The following is an 18,939-nucleotide window of genomic DNA, read 5'->3' on the forward strand; positions in this document are numbered from 1 at the left end:
ATTTGGTGTCCGACTTACTATAACATATTACATATATGGCCAGGTTGCTGTACCAACGCACGGACCGTAGTTTGTCATTATAGAGATTAAAGGCATGTGGTCCTAACCGAGCAAGTCTGGCCTAATGAAATATGAAAAGTAACGGATAAAACTTACAATTGCCAATGCCAGTATTGTTAATACCTGATATTTTAACGTAAAAACGTTGGGACAAGCCCCAGTTGCATGAATGAGCGGCTGATTTTAATAATAGCCTCCACATACGTCACAGTTGAGTGTCCATGTTGCATGGCTCCGGCTGGAGCCATGTGGCTCCAGTATATGGAGTATAGTGGGAGTATATGTGGACGCTGCGTCTCTTCCCTGCTCGACCCCTAGCCAACGCGGACAACCTGCGTGACACACAGAAAGAAGTTGGGAAAGCCACCTCCAGCCACAATTTTAAAGTCAGATTCGACAAAAGAATTCGAACTTCAGTATAGTTGATTTATAACGCAACTGGTACAACGAGGCTATACGTGCTGATAGGCAAGTACTGATGTACAGACAATTAATAATGGGGCCTCATACAGTTAAGAATTAAGAAGCTGATATGGTGATCTTGAAGCCTGTACCCAGGCCCACCCACGCTTGAGTTTTGGGGAGGAAATACTGTGAAAGGGAGCGTAGAGAACGGTGCCAGATAAGACATGACGCATACACAACTTACAGGCACGGAGACACTCTCACAAATGAAGACAGACACACGTACACCCACACAGAGTGGTAGACGGTTGGAACAAGCTAAGTGAGAAGGTGGTAGAGGCCAAAACCGTCAGTAGTTTCAAGCCGTTATACAACAAAGAGTACTGGGAAGACGGGACACCACGAGCGTAGCTCTCACTCTGTAACTACACTTAGGTAATTATACACACATACATGGAGACAGACGCAGACACACACGAGCAATTCTGGCTGGACTGAAGAGGTACACAACTGTGTAAATTAAACTTAAATTTTGCCAAGTTGAAACAAATTTGACCAAACCACATGTGTCCAACTGACAGATGTTCGAGTGCTGAGGGTTCATCAATCCTTACACTTCTCCAATGGCGCTCTATCTGTTGGCCCGAATACTTCAATCACACTCAATCTACTGGCACATTATGACCCAATCGCCTGGAGACGATTTAAGGTACAATGTCATTTTGGAAAGTCTCGCCGTTTCTTTTGGGATGTCACTGGCGCACTGGGCACAGTTGTCCAGGATCGTTGACTAATTTGATCCACTTAACGCCTTTGAGAGCCTGTATATTATTTCACTTATATTGTAATCGTCAGGGATTTCAACGCGTACTACAACGTAATGGTAGTTGATGTGAAGATTAGTGTTATTAAATGCACTGGTTATAACACGGTCCTTCACTCCATAAACTGTGATGTGAAGGCTGAGATGGAGTTTACTGGCCTCGCTCGCGCATGAGTTCTTGCTACACCTCTTTGCTATTGCAGGATCTAACTTGGATACATCACGAAGATCCTCAAGAACTCGTATGTAAGTGGATGGGTTGGTGTTGGGAGGGAAGAGCTGGTTGTTGTTGTTGTTTTTAAATTTTAGCTACTCAGAACGAAGTGTCTTATGTAGCACGGACTATGGTGAGCCCGTAAGAAGAACTGGACGGGAAGAAACTTTAGTACCTGGGTCCACAGAGGTGGCGGCCTCGCTCTGCTGTCTTATAGCGGCTCACCTCGCTCGCTCCGGGTTTTACTAGTGTTTACCTAAATGTGCTTTTTATTATTATTTTTTTATTTATGCAAGACTTCTTACATTCTTGTACAGCCACTAGCGCACACGCATAGCGTTTCGAGCAAGTCCTTAATCCTAATTTTCTCGGGCCGGACTTGGGGAGTAGAAGAACTCCCAGAACCCCATCAAGCAGGTATTAAAGAGGGTTTACGGCCCGAGGCTGACGTAGCCTCCAGGAGCAACAGGTCTCACAGGAGTTGTCCTCCTGGGAGAACCTAATTTGACTGCTGTGTCAACTTGACACATTTATGCGAGTTATCCCACATAACTTTGGAGAGTAAATATTTCAATTGTCCCCGACAGTGAAGAAAAACGTAAGAAATATTGAGAAGATTCGTGTTAGGGTCATTAATCTTACCCTTTCGGTCATATTCAACAACATATATATATATATAATATATATATATATATATATATATATATATATATATATATATATATATATATATATATATATATAATCAGCAGGTTACCCGTGCGGAAAATGACACCAATACCGAGTCTACCCTATATATATATATATATATATATATATATATATATATATATATATATATATATATAATATATATATATATATATATATAATATATATATATATATATATAATATATATATATAATATATATATATATATATATATATATAATATGGAAGTACCTTGTAGTCATCGAGGGAAGGTAAACAGGTCATGTGGGACTACGCGTGTGCGTCCACATTGGCTGATACCTATCTACCTCACAGTACAGCTGAGGGAGGCGGGGCAGCCACCTTCAGGGAGACCCAGAAAACTAACAAGTATAGGGACCTTGAATGTTGTTACAGGTTCGTGCCGATAGGCTCTGAGACCCTGGGCGCCTGAGGTAAATGTGTACTTAGTTCCTAAAGGCGGTGGGTGAGGAACTCATTAGGAAAACTAAAGACTCACGAGCGGCCAGTTTTCTGTTGCAGTGCCTCAGTGTCGCGATCCAGGGAGGAAATGCGTGCTGTATCTTGGGAACGGACCCATCCTCTGAAGAGCTGGATGAGGTCTTCGAACAGTGATTGTTATATGTGTGTGTGTGTGTTCTGAAAACTGTAATATTGTAATACAATAAAATAAAATTAAGAGAAGAAAGAAAAAAAAAGAATAGGGCTGGTAGGAAAAGAAAATATTAAAGTGTTCAGTGAGAATCCACTGAGGTCTTCTCTGAATACACTTTATTTTCTTCTTCGAGGCTATAGGGTCCCTACAATTGCACCAGAGGTCGTACCTCCTTTATAAATATAATATATTTATATATTATAGGGTGCGTGAAAGGGAATAAATGGGAATCTAGTGGTACATATATATATATATATATATATATATATATATATATATATATATATATATATATATATATATATATATATATACACACCACAAAACGTTCACCAGAAATTGCGACTGTGTGGCTGCGAGAATCCGGTTGGGCTACCGTTATCTGTGGCAGGTTGATACAAGGCACGAGTCTCCCAATCCTGAGTATTCCATTTTTAACCTTGCGAACGCGACCTGGTTCACAATCTCGCACACATTATTGAATATCCCGTCACTGGACTCCTTCACATCTGCAGGTATAAAGGTACCTTCAGCTTTATAATTGCTTTATCCACTCCCGTGTTCTTGAGGATCTTCTCGTGATGTATCCAAAGTTCACCAGTGTAGGCTACTGATCACAGGCGTGCGAGATTAACCATCCTGCAAGATGACGATATTTTGGTAAACAAATCCACAAGGGCCGTGACGAGGATTCGAACCTACGTCCTACGTTTCGGACGTAGGTTCGAATCCTCGTCACGGCCCTTGTGGATTTGTTCATTGATGCATCAAGCTATTGTGATTTCTGTGTGCGATATTTTGGTATCTACTATATAGCTGGTTGTTGACACGAGCTACGTACCTTTCATGTAGCCTAGGGTAGCAGTATAAATACGAATGCACCAAAGTATGATGATATAAAAGAAAGCAGCAGGTTTTAGGTTTTTATGAAGAATTCAAGCTTTATCTGTGGAAAATGTCTCTCATTTGGTGGACGAAAAGTGGTGTGAGTCGGATGTTATTATGTGGGGTAATGTGTCCTGCTTTTTCTGGAGGTCAGCGCCTCACCACGCCCACTGGGGAGGTCAGCCCTTCACCTCGCCCACTTGGGTGGTCAGTGGCGTTTCACTTCTCCCACTGGGTGGGTGGGGGGTGTCATTGGCGCCCTATCACGCCCACTGGGGAGAGGGGGTCAGTGGCACCTCACCACGCCCACTGGGTGTAAGGGGGGGGGGATAGTTGCGCCTCACCTCTTGCATCAATATATTCCGCTTTCCGCACTGGATTTGAACCTCAGCTTAGCCATATCTGTAAGGAAAATAATCACAACTACCTAATCAAGAAAGACGTGTTCGTAAAATACAACTAAATGGTGGATCCCAGCTAGGCTATATAAACATGTAAATCCCGGAATCTAAGAGATTCCAGTGTTGTTGTTGTTATAGATTCAGCTACTCGCAACAAGTGCCAAGTAGCACGGGCTATAGTGAGCCCGTAACTTATCTGGCACAGGAGCGGGGCCGGTTCCAGTGCTTGCACGTGGCTGTAACCTTCCCACGGCCGTGCACTGGTCAGGTGTTGGGGGGTGTGGAGGAAAGCTGAATATGTTGCCACTACACCACAAATCTAAATCACTTAGTGTAGGACTAGAATCCATATTGCTATTCTAATCTTTCAGCAACTTACCGACGGGGTAAGTTTATTATGCGGTACATAATAAACTAATTAAACTAAATGTCTTTGGGGTCGTTTACACTTGCTGCCCTAGTCCCTCGGGGGCCATCACCAACCAGCCAAGAGCGTCCTAACTGGTTTGCGGAATTGCTTGGAGTACATTGACTGGTTGCGGCCCGTGCGCTCACAAGGGTCTCAGCCTGGGCGCTCTCAAGGGTTCCAGCCTTATTAAAGCCGTGTATGCAAACACTAGGAATTGTAGCACATCCACCGTTGCACAGTAAAGGGTTAAGGACATTGTGACAAAGCTGAGCTTTTCCTCAAGAGACACACCAACCACCAGCGCTTTACGGAAAATCGACGATAATAATCACGCTGTCTTGATGTTAATTTTATGTAAATAATAAATACATATTTGTAATTTTGTGTGTGCTGGTATTTATTTGTAGCCTAGTGTGCTGTGTACATGATCTACTCGGCAGACTTTTTCTTCAATCCCGCAGTTCCCACTCCCTCTATTTTGCTTCTCACGCATTATATATAATATATAATGTATATTATATAATATATATTATACATATATATATATATTACATAAATTATATAACTTGTGGTCATTACACCGCCCTATACTTACTGCCTCCGTGTGCTACTCTCTACTCGCTTTCTAGTTCTTATCCCAAGATGGCGCCGACCCCGGGGATGGTGCAGTCCGTCCTCCTAAGGTTTCCCATCGTCAAGATAACGGTCAATGTAAAGTGTCCTCTCCTAACCTACCAAGAGGACCCAAAACAGAAAACGGGACAGTACGTCACTTTTTGCCAACCGCTTCCATTTTCTAGTTCGATAATTTTTGGCCTTGTGTAACGCATACGAGCGAAAATCTACGTTCTTTGTAGGATAGGTTGGAAGATGATCTTGATCGCCCTTTTGAGGTAAAATCTTGCCTTAAAGCAATGACTTGCATCCTAAGGCACATTCTTTGATTTTTAACGTACTTTGCATTAAAAGTAGATTTTTCTCTTGTATAAATTAATATTATATATTCTATGTACGTTGGGTTAGATTAGGTGTTTGTTCTGTTCGTGATTCTTTGCATTTGAAGTTCGAGGGTGAAGCATTTAGAGTTGCAGTCAAAGAGGTCGTTAGCGATGCATTGTCCTCCAAAATGTTCAAACATCAGCTGTGCAGCCCGTTCTCATCAGCAAAGGACACATGCTCGTTAATCCAGCTACCAAACCTCCTATTTGTGACTTAAAATCGGTTTACACACAACTCACAACGGTTGAACATTTCTCGAACAGTGCTTTGCTGACGACTTCTTCGAATGCAGCCCGTCCTCATTAACAAAGGCTAAGTTCTATTCCATGCCCCTGCCAAATCCAGCCCGTCCTCCAAACAAAGACCCAAAAGTGATTCCATGCATCCGCCAACCCCCCTGTTTATGAATGAAAAACTGATGACGTTCGAACACTTCCGAAACAAGTGCTTCACTGACGAATTTTGTTCGAACCACAACGCTGTAAATGCTTCACCCACGTATTACAAATAATCGCCAACAGAATCTAAACATCTAACCTAACCAGTGCCTAAATATGCACCGTATGCTAATATAAAAAAATATTCATTTATATCTGAAAATATTTATCTTTTGGATAAACAGCAGCTAAAATTAATTAATGCGTCCTTGGGGTCGACCTCGAGATAGGATGGACTTTGTCTGGGGACGAGTTGTCGAATGTAACTCTCTATGATTCGCCAAAATAACCTAACCACTTAACTAAACTTTAGTATATAATATTAATTTATATACCAGAAACTTGTTTCTAATACACAAGGCACAAAAAATTATGAATGCCTCGTTGGGGACGGCCGGTGCTTTAAAAGAGCCTGTGAGGCCAGATTCACTAAGCAGTTATGCAAGCACTTACGAACCTGTACATCTTTTCTCAATCTTTGGCGGCTTTGTTTACAATTATTAAACAGCTAATGAGCTCCGAAGCACCAGGAGTATGTTTATAACAATAACAACAGTTGAATGGGAAGTTTTCACGCTTGTAAACTGTTTAATAAATGTAACCAAAGCCGTCAAAGATTGAGGAAAGATGTTCACGTTCGTAAGTACCTGCGTAACTGCTTCGTGAATCTGGACCCTGGCCAGAGAACAGGTTGTACCCGCTTGGAAAGCGTTTTTCATTCATAAACACGGAAGGTTCGGCGGCTGGATAAACGTGTATTTTGTTGATGAGGACAGGCTGCTGTAGGACACCTGAAACTGGTGCCGAGGTGCGTGCTATGAGACTCAGGAGGAAGATGGAGGAAGGGGGTTCAGGTACCCAGAGCGAGGCCATCTCCCCACACACCCCCCCCCCCTCCCTCTGGTGCTAGCCTAACTCCCCCCAACCCCTCCTTTTGTGATTCCCCAGCCCCCCTCTTGTGATTCACCCCAACCTCTCCTCTTGTGATACAACCCTACCTTTCTGATTTTGACACGTAGTACATGGGTGATTGGGTGGTTGGTAGTTTGGTGACGAGGTAGGTGTAGAGACAGGTGTTGCGGGTGTGCAAACACCTGGGACCGGAGAGTTGGGGGTGATGGTGTATTGGATATATATATTCACACCAGCTGCACACACATTCATACAATCTTGTAAATAAATGAATTCTGAAACTGAAAAGCAAGTGCTATGGGAGAGGCCAAAAGTGTTAAATATACCTATGATAGAAGATAGAAGAAAGAGGTGATATGATCACTATATGCAAAATACTAACAGGAATTGACATAAGAAGGCGATGAGTCACAATAACGTGGCTGAAGTATGTTGACCAATCCACACACTAGAAAATGAAGGGATGACGACGTTTCAGTCCGTCCTGGACCATTCTCAAGTCGATTGTGTCAAGTCTATCACAATCGACTTGAGAATGGTCCAGGACGGACCGAAACGTCGTCGTTCCTTCATTTTCTAGTGTGTGGATTGGTCAACAAATTGACATAAGAATTCTTGAAGCCTACATCTTAAAGAACAAAATGTCATACACTCAAGCTAAGAAAACAAAGCTGCCGGAAAAACCTTAGAAAGTTCCCTTTTTTGCAAACAGAGTTGTAGACGTTTGGTATAATTAAGCAAGAATGTGATGGAGGCCAAAACAGTCAGTAGTGGCAAAGTGTCATACAGAGTATACTGGGAAGATGGGACACCCGAGCTTAGCTCTCATCCTGTTACTACACTTAGGTAATTATACCTCCCACTCGCCAAACACTCATGCACACAAATCCATACACCCCTTACACACACACACCCATACACCCCTTACACACACCCACCCATACACCCCTTGCGCGCGCACACACCCATCCATACACATACCCACCACCCCCTTACCACCCCCCCCACACCCCCCCACACCCCCCCACACCCACCCCCACACACACCCCCACACACACCCCCACACACACCCCACATACCCCCCCCACACCCCCCACACCACACCCCCCACAGCACACGCCTCAAAATCGGAGTATCTGAAAAGATCGATTCTAAACATTACTAATTCAATTTTTTTAATGATCCAATTAAGGATTATATCATACGTGTCACCTTTTGACGACAATGCAGAATTAATGAGTAGAGATATATGATGATTGCAAAAGAAATGGTCCGAGAAATGGCTATGGATATCAACACCAGGAAGTGTAAGGTGATAAAATCGAGAACAGGTGCCAGGAGACCAGAAAACTGTACATAATGAATAAACTACCGCATTGCAACGATTAGAGGGTGGATATAACAAAAAGCCTAACACCAAGATTACATTTAAATAGGATGAAAACAGCAGCATACTCTACACTAGCAACAGTTAATAACATCTTTCAAAAACTCTACGACACCTCGATAAGGCAAGTCCTAAGGTATGCTTTCCTCTAATGGAGTCCTCCATCTCAAAAAAAAAAAAAACGCGAATTGGAAATGGAAAAGCAGAGGTTTACAACGAGGCTTGCCCTAGATTTGGTAGTGATGAGGTATGAAGGCCGAGAGAATTTAGACTTTACGTCGCTTGGACAGAGAGAGGAAACATATTAGACATAATATATTTATTTAGGTTGTTGAAGGTGGCGAAGCTAGGGGTTGGGAGCAGTAGGAGGATGATTTGGGTAGGTGTGGTGGTGGTGGTTTGGGGAGGGGGGGGGGGGTTGCGATGACTGGTGACAATGAGGTACAGCTGACCTTCCTGGCTAGTGCATACCAGGGGCATAGGTACAGCTGACCTTCCTGGCTAGTGCATACCAGGGGCATGGAATGGCCCGGCGTGCCCTCTCCACCCCCCCCCCCCCCACACACTCACACACACACTCACACACTCTCACACACACTCTCACACACACTCTCACACACACTCACACACACTCTCACACACTCTCACACACACACTCACACACACTCTCACACACACTCTCACACACTCTCACACACACTCTCACACACACTCTCTCACACACTCTCACACACACTCTCACACACACTCTCACACACACACTCTCACACACACACACTCACACACACTCTCACACACACTCTCACACACACACACACACACACACACACACACACACACACACACACACACACACACACACACACACACACTCTCACACACTCTCACACACACTCTCACACACACTCTCACACACACTCTCACACACACTCTCACACACACACACACACACACACACACACACACACACACACACACACACACACACACACACTCACTCACTCTTTCGAGTGTGTAATGATTTCGGGGCTTTGCGTTCCCGCCGCGGCCAGACTTCCACTAGGGATCGAACCCGAACTTCAGGACTACGACTCCGAAGCGCTGTCCACTCAGCTGTCAGGCCCCTAATTGGTGAACTGGCCAATATTGTATTCAAGTGAATTTATGAAGGAAAGGAAGGCCAAGAAGCAGAATCTCTCTCTCTCTCTCTCTCTCTCTCTCTCTCTCTCTCTCTCTCTCTCTCTCTCTCTCTCTCTCTCTCTCTCTCTCTCTCTCTCTCTCTCTCTCTCTCTCTCTCTCAGCTTTGTTGTTTTCCTCCCAAACCCTGCTTCTGCTATCCTTTCAGGTCTTCCCTCCATTTTCTGTCTTTCCCTTCCCTGTATCTGTTCCTTCCTCCCAGCCCTTCCACACCCATCCCGCCCACCTCCTGCCGGAAGCACTGCACGTACACCAAGCCTGATGTGTGTGCTTGTTTCTGCAACGTTCTCATCCTCCCTCCTCATACCCTCCCACATACCCTTCCTCCTCATACCTTCCCACATACCCTCCCACCTTCATATACCCTCCCACGTTCATATACCCTCCCACCTATTCCACCCTGGAAATGAATGGTACACAGCATTCATGTAGGGAGACCCATGTATGCTGAAATACACGTGAACTGGCCAGCTCTCTGACAAGAGAGAACAGGCTCAGTGTTGGGAATGATTGGTTGAAGATTAAGCATTAAGCTTCTAACATACAGTACAATACAGACTGTAAGTACATACAGTCTCCGTGGTGTAGTGGTAAGACACTCGCCTGGCGTTCCGCGAGCGCTATGTCATGGGTTCGTATCCTGGCCGGGGAGGATTTACTGGGCGCAATTCCTTAACTGTAGCCTCTGTTTAACGCAACAGTAAAATGTGTACTTGGATGAAAAAACGATTCTTCGCGGCTGGGGATCGTATTCCAGGGACCTGCCCGAAACGCTACGCGTACTAGTGGCTGTACATGAATGTAACAACTCTTGTATGTAACTCTTGTATAATTGAGGTAGAATCTTCATATTGTGCTCGTTTTGAGGCTAAGGAAGTACTGTATTAAGAACATAAGAATTAAGAACATACTTGATTGCATTCACTGCAAAGTCGAAAAGTTAGGGGTGACATGATAGAGGTTTACAAGTGGATTAATGGACACAACAAAGGGGATATTAATGGAGTATTAAAAGTATCAACGCAAGACAGAACACCAAACAATGGGTATAAATTGGATGAATTTAGATTTAGGAAAGACTTGGGTAAATACTGGTTCGGTACCAGGGTTGTTGATTTGTGGAACCAATTACCGCGTAACGTGGTGGAGGTGGGATCCCTCGATTGTTTCAAGCGCGGGTTGAACATGTATATGAGTGGGATTGGGTGGTTATAGATAGGAGCTGCCTCGTATGGGCCAATAGGCCTTCTGCAGTTGCCTTTGTTCTTATGTTTTTATGTTTATAACAGTGTGTTTCTAGGGTTCGACTACGCCCCCCCCCCACCCCAGGGGGGGAACAGCTGGCAGTGTAAACAGGAGTGGGAGCGAGTGTGGGAACCGACCTGTGAGATTTATATTTATTTAATTTATATGAATTTATATTTACGTTAATTTATATACTTCGATAGCAATTTGTATAATGATAAGTGGACTGTATTTCTGCAATAATCTCTTAATCTCACAAATCGATCCTCTACACATTAGGGGGGGTTTATATTACACATATGCAGCCAATCAAACTACTGTAATAGCTACATACATTGATGAGGTTCCTTCTCTTATAGTACAGCAGGTTAGTCCACCAGGTATAACTAGAGTGTAGACACCAAATTATCCTCTTTGAGGTAGCTTCTATCACCCAGTAACTGGTGCACATAATCTTGCATCCTCGTCTTGACCTGTCAAAAGTGCGCTAGCTGTGAAGCCAGAATCCTATATATGACAAGCTATATCAGAGAAAACACTATACAGTACATGGAACATTAAAGACCTGGCTTAATTACCTTTAGTATGAGGCGATTTCGCGTTCTAACCGGCTAACCCTATATCCTGACATTAATGGCCATAAATGAATGATAAACGGGTTTCGGATAGACACTTAACTTGTATTTGTAGACAGCGTGTTGACAATGGTACACCTTTGGGTTCCATAACACTACGTCCAAGTAAATTTAACAGGAGCCGAATTTGCTCCCGTGTGAGCCTCTGGTCTCATATAACAACAATGGCTGCCCCTTCCTCCCTCTGACGCCTGGCTTACATTGTCCAGATTTCAGAACGTGATAGAAGGGTCACATTTACTCTACTTTAATATTGATAATTAAGTTAATTTATATGAGATGTTTTTGTGATGGTAAAGTCCAAAGACTAATGTATTTAAGAATAATTCCCACCATAATAGGTGGAGAATATAATAGTATGTGGTGATGATATCCCGTTTTCTTTAGACGGTAATTCCACTACAAGTTACGTTTTCTATGGGTAACTTGTTGGTAATACAGCAGCTCTTATCTGTCTGTATGATATTATTAAATGGTGTCGGATTTTCCGACATAATTCCCCAGGGGGCTGCTCACGGGTCGAAGTCCTCTTTAGAACAGACGAACACCGATACTCCTCCTTCGAATTATTACATTAATTTGAAGTTAGTAGTTAGTAATCACACATTTGTGTGTCTGTTCGTACAGGACGGATGTCCCGTACTAGAGTTGTAGGGGTTAGAAGTCTAATGCGATTTCATTTCCCTGTCAACTCTTGAAAGGCTAATATTCAAGCCTTATTACTTATTATTTAACCCAGAAGACTGAATGTGATCAAGTACTACAGTCAAGTATGATTCAGGGACTGCAGTGAGATCAGTGACATTAGATATAACTTGAAGTTTGTTCAGGTAACTGGTCACTGATATATAAACACTGAGGCCCATGGAATACATCTTGATTAAATAATAAATGTATCAAATCAGTCATCAGATTTATTGGGGTTTAATTTAGTTAATTGATTCAGAAGATTGAATAGCTCATCATTAAAGTAAAGTATGGTTCTGAGACTGCAGTGGGTTCAGTGACATTGGTCGCAGTGACTTGTAGCTGTTTTAGGCTACTGTTCACTGATTTGCCACTGAAGCCTCATGAACTCATCTCCAGCTTTAAATGATGATACTAACATCAACCTCTGTTGGTATAGTCAGCTGTAATCTCCTTAGTATAATGCTACTGGAGAAATATAATCAGCTGACAAATTTAGATCTCTACTGGTATTGTTTATCTGCAGGCATAGGTCTCCTCAGGCTTGATACTGGGCCTGAGAGTAATTTACCTCCTGCAGAGTTTAACATGGTTATACCCTGATATTTAGTAGGGCTACCGATGAATCGATGACAATAGTCTGTCCCTACAAGGAGACCGAAGTCGGTGAGGTGATCAGACTTAATATTATCTGCCAATTTTATTCCTCTATTTCTCAGGAATTTGGCTGTTGCTCTCAGACCTTGAACTTGTAGGTCTACTGGTATTTTGTCCACCACAATGGCTTGTACTCGACAGACGTACCTGCCTAAGCGTACTGATGGTTGTACCACCTGGTAGACTTGAGGTCCTGCATCTGTTACAAACCCTGAGATGTTGAATGACATCTGGGCTACAGGCCTTAATTGTAGTTCATCTGCCAGCTTTTTAGTGATATATGTTCTCTGGGATCCTTGGTCAAACAACCCACGGGTATGGACCTTGGCCCTCTTATTCAGGATGGTAATTTGGGCAGTAGGCAAAGTCGTATTACCTTTAGACTTTGCCGATTGGACACTCTTTGTTGGTTGCACCTTGCAGTACTGTACTGTGGTGGGAATGCTATCTTCCACCTTGGGGTTTGGAGACGTTGTTTTGGTGTCTCTGCACAATGCTGCATGGTGCTGACCTTTGTTACACCTATTACAGGTATGTAATTGGGTATCACAGTCCTTGATGTTATGTTTCCTGAGGCACCTCGTGCAATGTTGCAAATCTTTGAGTCGCTCAACACGGGCGTCACTATCAGGAAAATTAGAGCAGTGGTACATTGAATGTTTCTCATTGCAGAACAAACATGTTCCATAGCTTCCTGTACCCTTTCGTGTCATGTTCTTGGGTGACACAGTAACTATAGGCTTGGAGGGTCCCACTGCATATACGCCCACACTGCCACTGTTCCACTTTGGTGTTGAATTATATTGTCTAGATTGATTTGGAGTACCTTTGGTACTCTGTGGTTTACTATTATTAGTTTCTGAGGGTTTACTTGGTGGTTTTAATTTGTCATGTGTTCGTAATTGATGAACTACTGACTTTAAACCTTCAGATATTTCATTCATGGCTAAGATGCTTTTATTGTAATGAGCACTCATTTGTCTCAATATGTCCCTAGGTATTTTTTCCTGGACAATTATTTTCAAGACCCACTCAGCCCCGTTTGTATCTGCTGTCAGGCTGAGGGCATTGATCAATGATTCTACCTCCAGCTTGAAGACTTGGAGTGAATCAGCTGAAGCCTCCGGTGGGGGTAAATTCAACAGCTCATGAACTAAATGTGATGTTCTTACTTCTGGATCAGCATAATTATCCTTGAGGAGTTTTACTGCCAGATCATAGCCGTCATTAGTTAATCTCAGATGGGATACTACTGTTTTAGCCTCACCTGATAATTGGCCTTGCAAATAAGAGAATTTACTACTCTTTGGTAAAGATTGTTTTGAGTCTACAAGGTCAACGAATTTGTTCCAAAATTCGTCCCAATCTTCCTCATCTTTTCCTGAGTAAGTGGGTAAATTAATTGGAGGGAGTCGAGCTTCTGCTTGACTCGTATTAGATGCAACTGTTGTTGTTGTTGCTGTTGCCTTGTTCTGGGCAATTAATTTGACATAAGGCTGTAACGTGGCCTGAGTGTGATCTTCATAATTCGCAAGATCAACCATAATGTCGTCTATTTCTGTTTCTGATAAATTGGTGTTGGCAAGTTCAGCCACATATGTTGCTATTTGACATTTGATTTGCTCAAATTTACCTGCAGCTGCTTGATAATAGCTTTCCAGGTCAGCATAATCAACTTGAGATTGTTGTGACAAATCTTCACATTTCTTGATCTGTCTTGTTAAGTGGCCTTTAAGACCTGCAAGGGTTCTTTTCATTCTCCCTGCATTATCCATCCTGGCTAGTTGGTGAAGCCTTGTGGGGCTTGTATTTGGGCTGCTCATAATACTGAACAAGCACTGATGGTAGCCTAGGGTTAAATTCTGCACTCACTAGGCAATAATCCTACCTCTACTAGAGGTTAGCACTTAAAATTAATACACATTATATATATACAATCATACACACTAATGATTTGAGTGATAAACCAGTGTCACTGGAAGTACCTTTAGGTTAGCTCTTCTATATCACCCTAGGATGGTAGAGACACTAATTAATCACTCAAAGGTGTAATGATCATAAGTAATTTATTATATATACAACTCAACTCGAGTTGATAAAAATTACACCCAAAATAGGGTCTGGACCATTCATTAATGGTGTTAGGTTGTTCAATATAGTACAACTGACTATGGTAATAATGGGACTAGGATGAACGATAATAGTTCAACTAGTCAATGGTTAATATCCTACCCTGTTGTGGGTTGGCAATTAGTAAATATTATACTGTGATCACTAGTGCAATATATATTAAATAATTCTCTATTTTGGAGAAATAATATACACAATTATTGATAATAGCCTCTTAATTAGCCTCTATGAAACTTCTAATATTATCTAGAAGTATTAAATATTATTAGTGACCTCGCGAAATAAAGTCCACAAAATTCGTAGATAATCTCTCGCGAAATGTAACACCACGAAATCCGTGAACAATCTCGCGAAGACAGAGTCACTAATTTGGCTGGATTCTATATTAGCGCTGTCATTTCACGAAATAACACGCCACCAAATTTCTGTGGGTGTGCATGAAACCGCTGACTAAGGCTGATCTGGGCTGAGGGAGGCTCCTGAGCTCCCACGAGGCAACGCCGCTGTCTTGACTGGCTTTGTTTAAATAACACTGCACTAGTATATTTAATGAATCCACTGGTTTGGTTAACTGGTTCATCCCGTACTAAGATGACCAAATGTGGGTTCAAAGGATCAAATAATCCGTCATCCGGTTCGAAGATGACCAAATAATGTGGGAACCGACCTGTGAGATTTATATTTATTTAATTTATATGAATATATATAGAATTTATATTTACGTTAATTTATATACTTCGATAACAATTTGTATAATGATAAGTGGACTGTATTTCTGCAATAATCTCATAATCTCACAAATCGATCCTCTACACATTAGGGGGGGTTTAATAGTTTATATATATATGCAGCCAATCAAACTACAGTAACTACTACATACATTGATGAGGTTCCTTCTCTTATAGTACAGCAGGTTAGTCCACCAGGTATAACTAGAGTGTAGACACCAAATTATCCTCTTTGAGGTAGCTTCTATCACCCAGTAACTGGTGCACATAATCTTGCATCCTCGTCTTGACCTGTCAAAAGTGCGCTAGCTGTGAAGCCAGAATCCTATATATGACAAGCTATATCAGAGAAAACACTATACAGTACATGGAACATTAAAGACCTGGCTTAATTACCTTTAGTATGAGGCGATTTCGCGTTCTAACCGGCTAACCCTATATCCTGACATTAATGGCCATAAATGAATGATAAACGGGTTTCGGATAGACACTTAACTTGTATTTGTAGACAGCGTGTTGACAATGGTACACCTTTGGGTTCCATAACACTACGTCCAAGTAAATTTAACAGGAGCCGAATTTGCTCCCGTGTGAGCCTCTGGTCTCATATAACAACAATGGCTGCCCCTTCCTCCCTCTGACGCCTGGCTTACATTGTCCAGATTTCAGAACGTGATAGAAGGGTCACATTTACTCTACTTTAATATTGATAATTAAGTTAATTTATATGAGATGTTTTTGTGATGGTAAAGTCCAAAGACTAATGTATTTAAGAATAATTCCCACCATAATAGGTGGAGAATATAATAGTATGTGGTGATGATATCCCGTTTTCTTTAGACGGTAATTCCACTACAAGTTACGTTTTCTATGGGTAACTTGTTGGTAATACAGCAGCTCTTATCTGTCTGTATGATATTATTAAATGGTGTCGGATTTTCCGACAGCGAGCTGTCATAGTTGGAATTCGTGGAGCAGCTGCAGCAGGAGGCGCCTGTGGGCTTCCTGTATCAGGTGGCAAGGTCGCGATCGACTACAAACAAAAACAAAAGAACTGGAGGGTCTGTGGGTTATAGTGTGGTGCACGGCGAGTCCGGGGGCCACACCTGCTTCCTGTGCTTGTCGGGCCACACACCTGTGCCCTCCGTGCAGGTTTGCTTTTCACATCTCTGCGTAGGCTTTGCGCAGAGATTGCTGGCCCATTACGTGTTACTTATTTTAGGCTCACTGAGGTTGTGGATGAATATTTATGACTCGAATGTTGGCTTCAGTAAGGGGTTTTCCAGTGTGTGGATGTTTCTGCGCAGGTTAAATAGTTTCTGTAACTTTCTGCGCAGGTTAAATCTCGGTGGAAATCTTAGGTGGTTTGTAACTGTGCACTCTGTTAGGTAATGTTCCAGTGATTTTGTCGGGCATTTCTCCACAGTGCTGACATTTCCTCTCCCCTTCTGGAGCCTGGAAGCCCATTCCACCATGCACATGGGTATCCAAGCCTGTTACTGTTTAAGTACGCTTCTGTCTGCACAGCTGTGTAATAGTCTGTGGCTTACCTTATCTGGCCCCATTGGCTTATCTATGTCGAGTGATTTAAGAAGGTAATGGACGTGATCTTGTTTGACAGAGTGCTTGATACAAGCTGTGAAGGTTGTAATTCTTGAATCGAGGGTCTGCATCTTGGAGGTAAAATGGTCTGGCAGCATCGAGCCTGGCCTCGGGCCGGGCTTGGGGAGTAGAAGAACTCCCAGAACCCCATCAAGCAGATATCATATATCTAATGGCTGGTGACAACGGTTCTATCATGTTGGTCTAGTTGTAGAATTGCATCAGAAGAATATCCCTGTTGGTCACCACACTAGACTTTGGATCCAACTCTTCCTAATGCAAGTTTTTTCTTAGTTTGATGCCCATTGGGAAATAACACGCTTTTGAAATGTTTCTTCAACAAGCTCGGTATGAAGGTTCATATTGCGAGCGAGTGGATGCGTTTTGTATTTCTTCTAAACATCGGCTGCCACCCAGCATGAATAGCTAACCGTAGGCTTGGCTATTCATGTTGGACCATAGACCAAATCAGAAGGTTTAGTCACATACCAGTTTTGCGGAATGTACCCGTGCTGGAGATAGAGTATGTGATTGGGCAAGGCATTCCATTCAGTTGCAGTTGACGCTGAGTGGAGGGCTGGCCCATTCTCCTTGACCCATAGTCAGGTTGTGCAAGTTGATTATTTCGCTCTATTTCGCTTGGCTGATCTCAGGATGACTAGTTTATCGAAGGCAGCCTTTCCTTTTTACCTCTTCTTTTCCTCCCTCCACCTGTATCACTCGCTACCCATCAATTGAACACTTGTGGAGGACTGTGACATCACTCACACATGTGTCAGCTGTGTTTATAGCTAGCCGTTACACACCCTGCCATAAGCTACATTTACAAGCTTCCCTGCGGTAGCTCATAGGACCCATGTGAAGAGGACACCTCCCCAACCCTGCCATTCCTCTACACCCTTCCCTTCACACCGCATCACCCACTCCCACGCCGTGAGTCGCGGGCGGCACTACCTGGCAAATTTCCCTACAGAACACAGTTCGTCGTGACACTTGATACGACACCCTGTGACTCTGACCCCCACGAGCTCTACGGACAGAAAATTGTGAGTAGTTGTGGCGAAAAATAATTGCCGTGTGCGTTTCCCTTGACCTTTAGCGTGATTTGCAAAGAAAGTTTGATCAAGCGTTACCAGCCTTGCTGTTACGCTGCTTTGAAAGGTCACTGGGTTAGCCTCTCCACCCTTGATAGTGGGGTTATCTTGTGTTACTGATTGGTCCTCCGTGTTCCCAACAGCTGATGCTGTTGGTTCGTATCCTGGCCGGGGAGGATTTACTGGGCGCAAATCCTTAACTGTAGCCTCTGTTTAACTCAACAGTAAAATGTGTACTTGGTTGTAACAACGATTCTTTGCGGGTGGCGATCGTATTCCAGGGACCTGCCCGAAACTTCACGGCAGGGGATCGTATTCCAGGGACCTGCCCGAAACGCTACGCGTACTAGTGGCTGTACAAGAATGTAACAACTCTTGTATATATCTCAAAAAAAAAAAAAAATAATGCAGTTCGTTCTCATCGTTTGACACTCCGTAAAAATGCGTTATGTCTAACCAGGAACGCTTCCAACCTTTTGAGGCCGATTCTCAGGAGACGTCAAGATTATATAATGCTTTAATTTTTTACTAAAGCATCGCATATTTGACAGATTGGTTGATTTAGTTCAAAATGTTATATATTAGGTGTGAAGATATGTTTTTCTGCTTGCCAATTTGTGATTTGGTGCGTAAGCATGCTCGGTGCAGGTAGTTTAAACCTGGC

General features: G+C 42.9%; 1 protein-coding gene across 2 annotated transcripts in view; it reads left to right on the forward strand.

Moving 5' to 3' along the window:
* Window positions 1-18,939, forward strand: part of LOC123773950 (solute carrier family 45 member 3) — a 59,897-nt gene that overhangs the window by 15,410 nt on the left and 25,548 nt on the right. Inside the window, exon 1 of one of the 2 annotated variants that reach the window (XM_069318673.1) lies at window positions 18,067-18,227. The exons of the other annotated variant lie outside the window; for it this stretch is intronic. The gene's annotated coding sequence lies outside the window, so the exon portion shown is untranslated. Of the gene's footprint in view, window positions 1-18,066; window positions 18,228-18,939 lie in introns of those variants that run through there. 2 annotated transcript variants of the gene reach the window in all.

Source organism: Procambarus clarkii, chromosome 91 (assembly GCF_040958095.1).
Source record: "Procambarus clarkii isolate CNS0578487 chromosome 91, FALCON_Pclarkii_2.0, whole genome shotgun sequence".
NCBI lineage: Eukaryota > Metazoa > Arthropoda > Malacostraca > Decapoda > Cambaridae > Procambarus > Procambarus clarkii.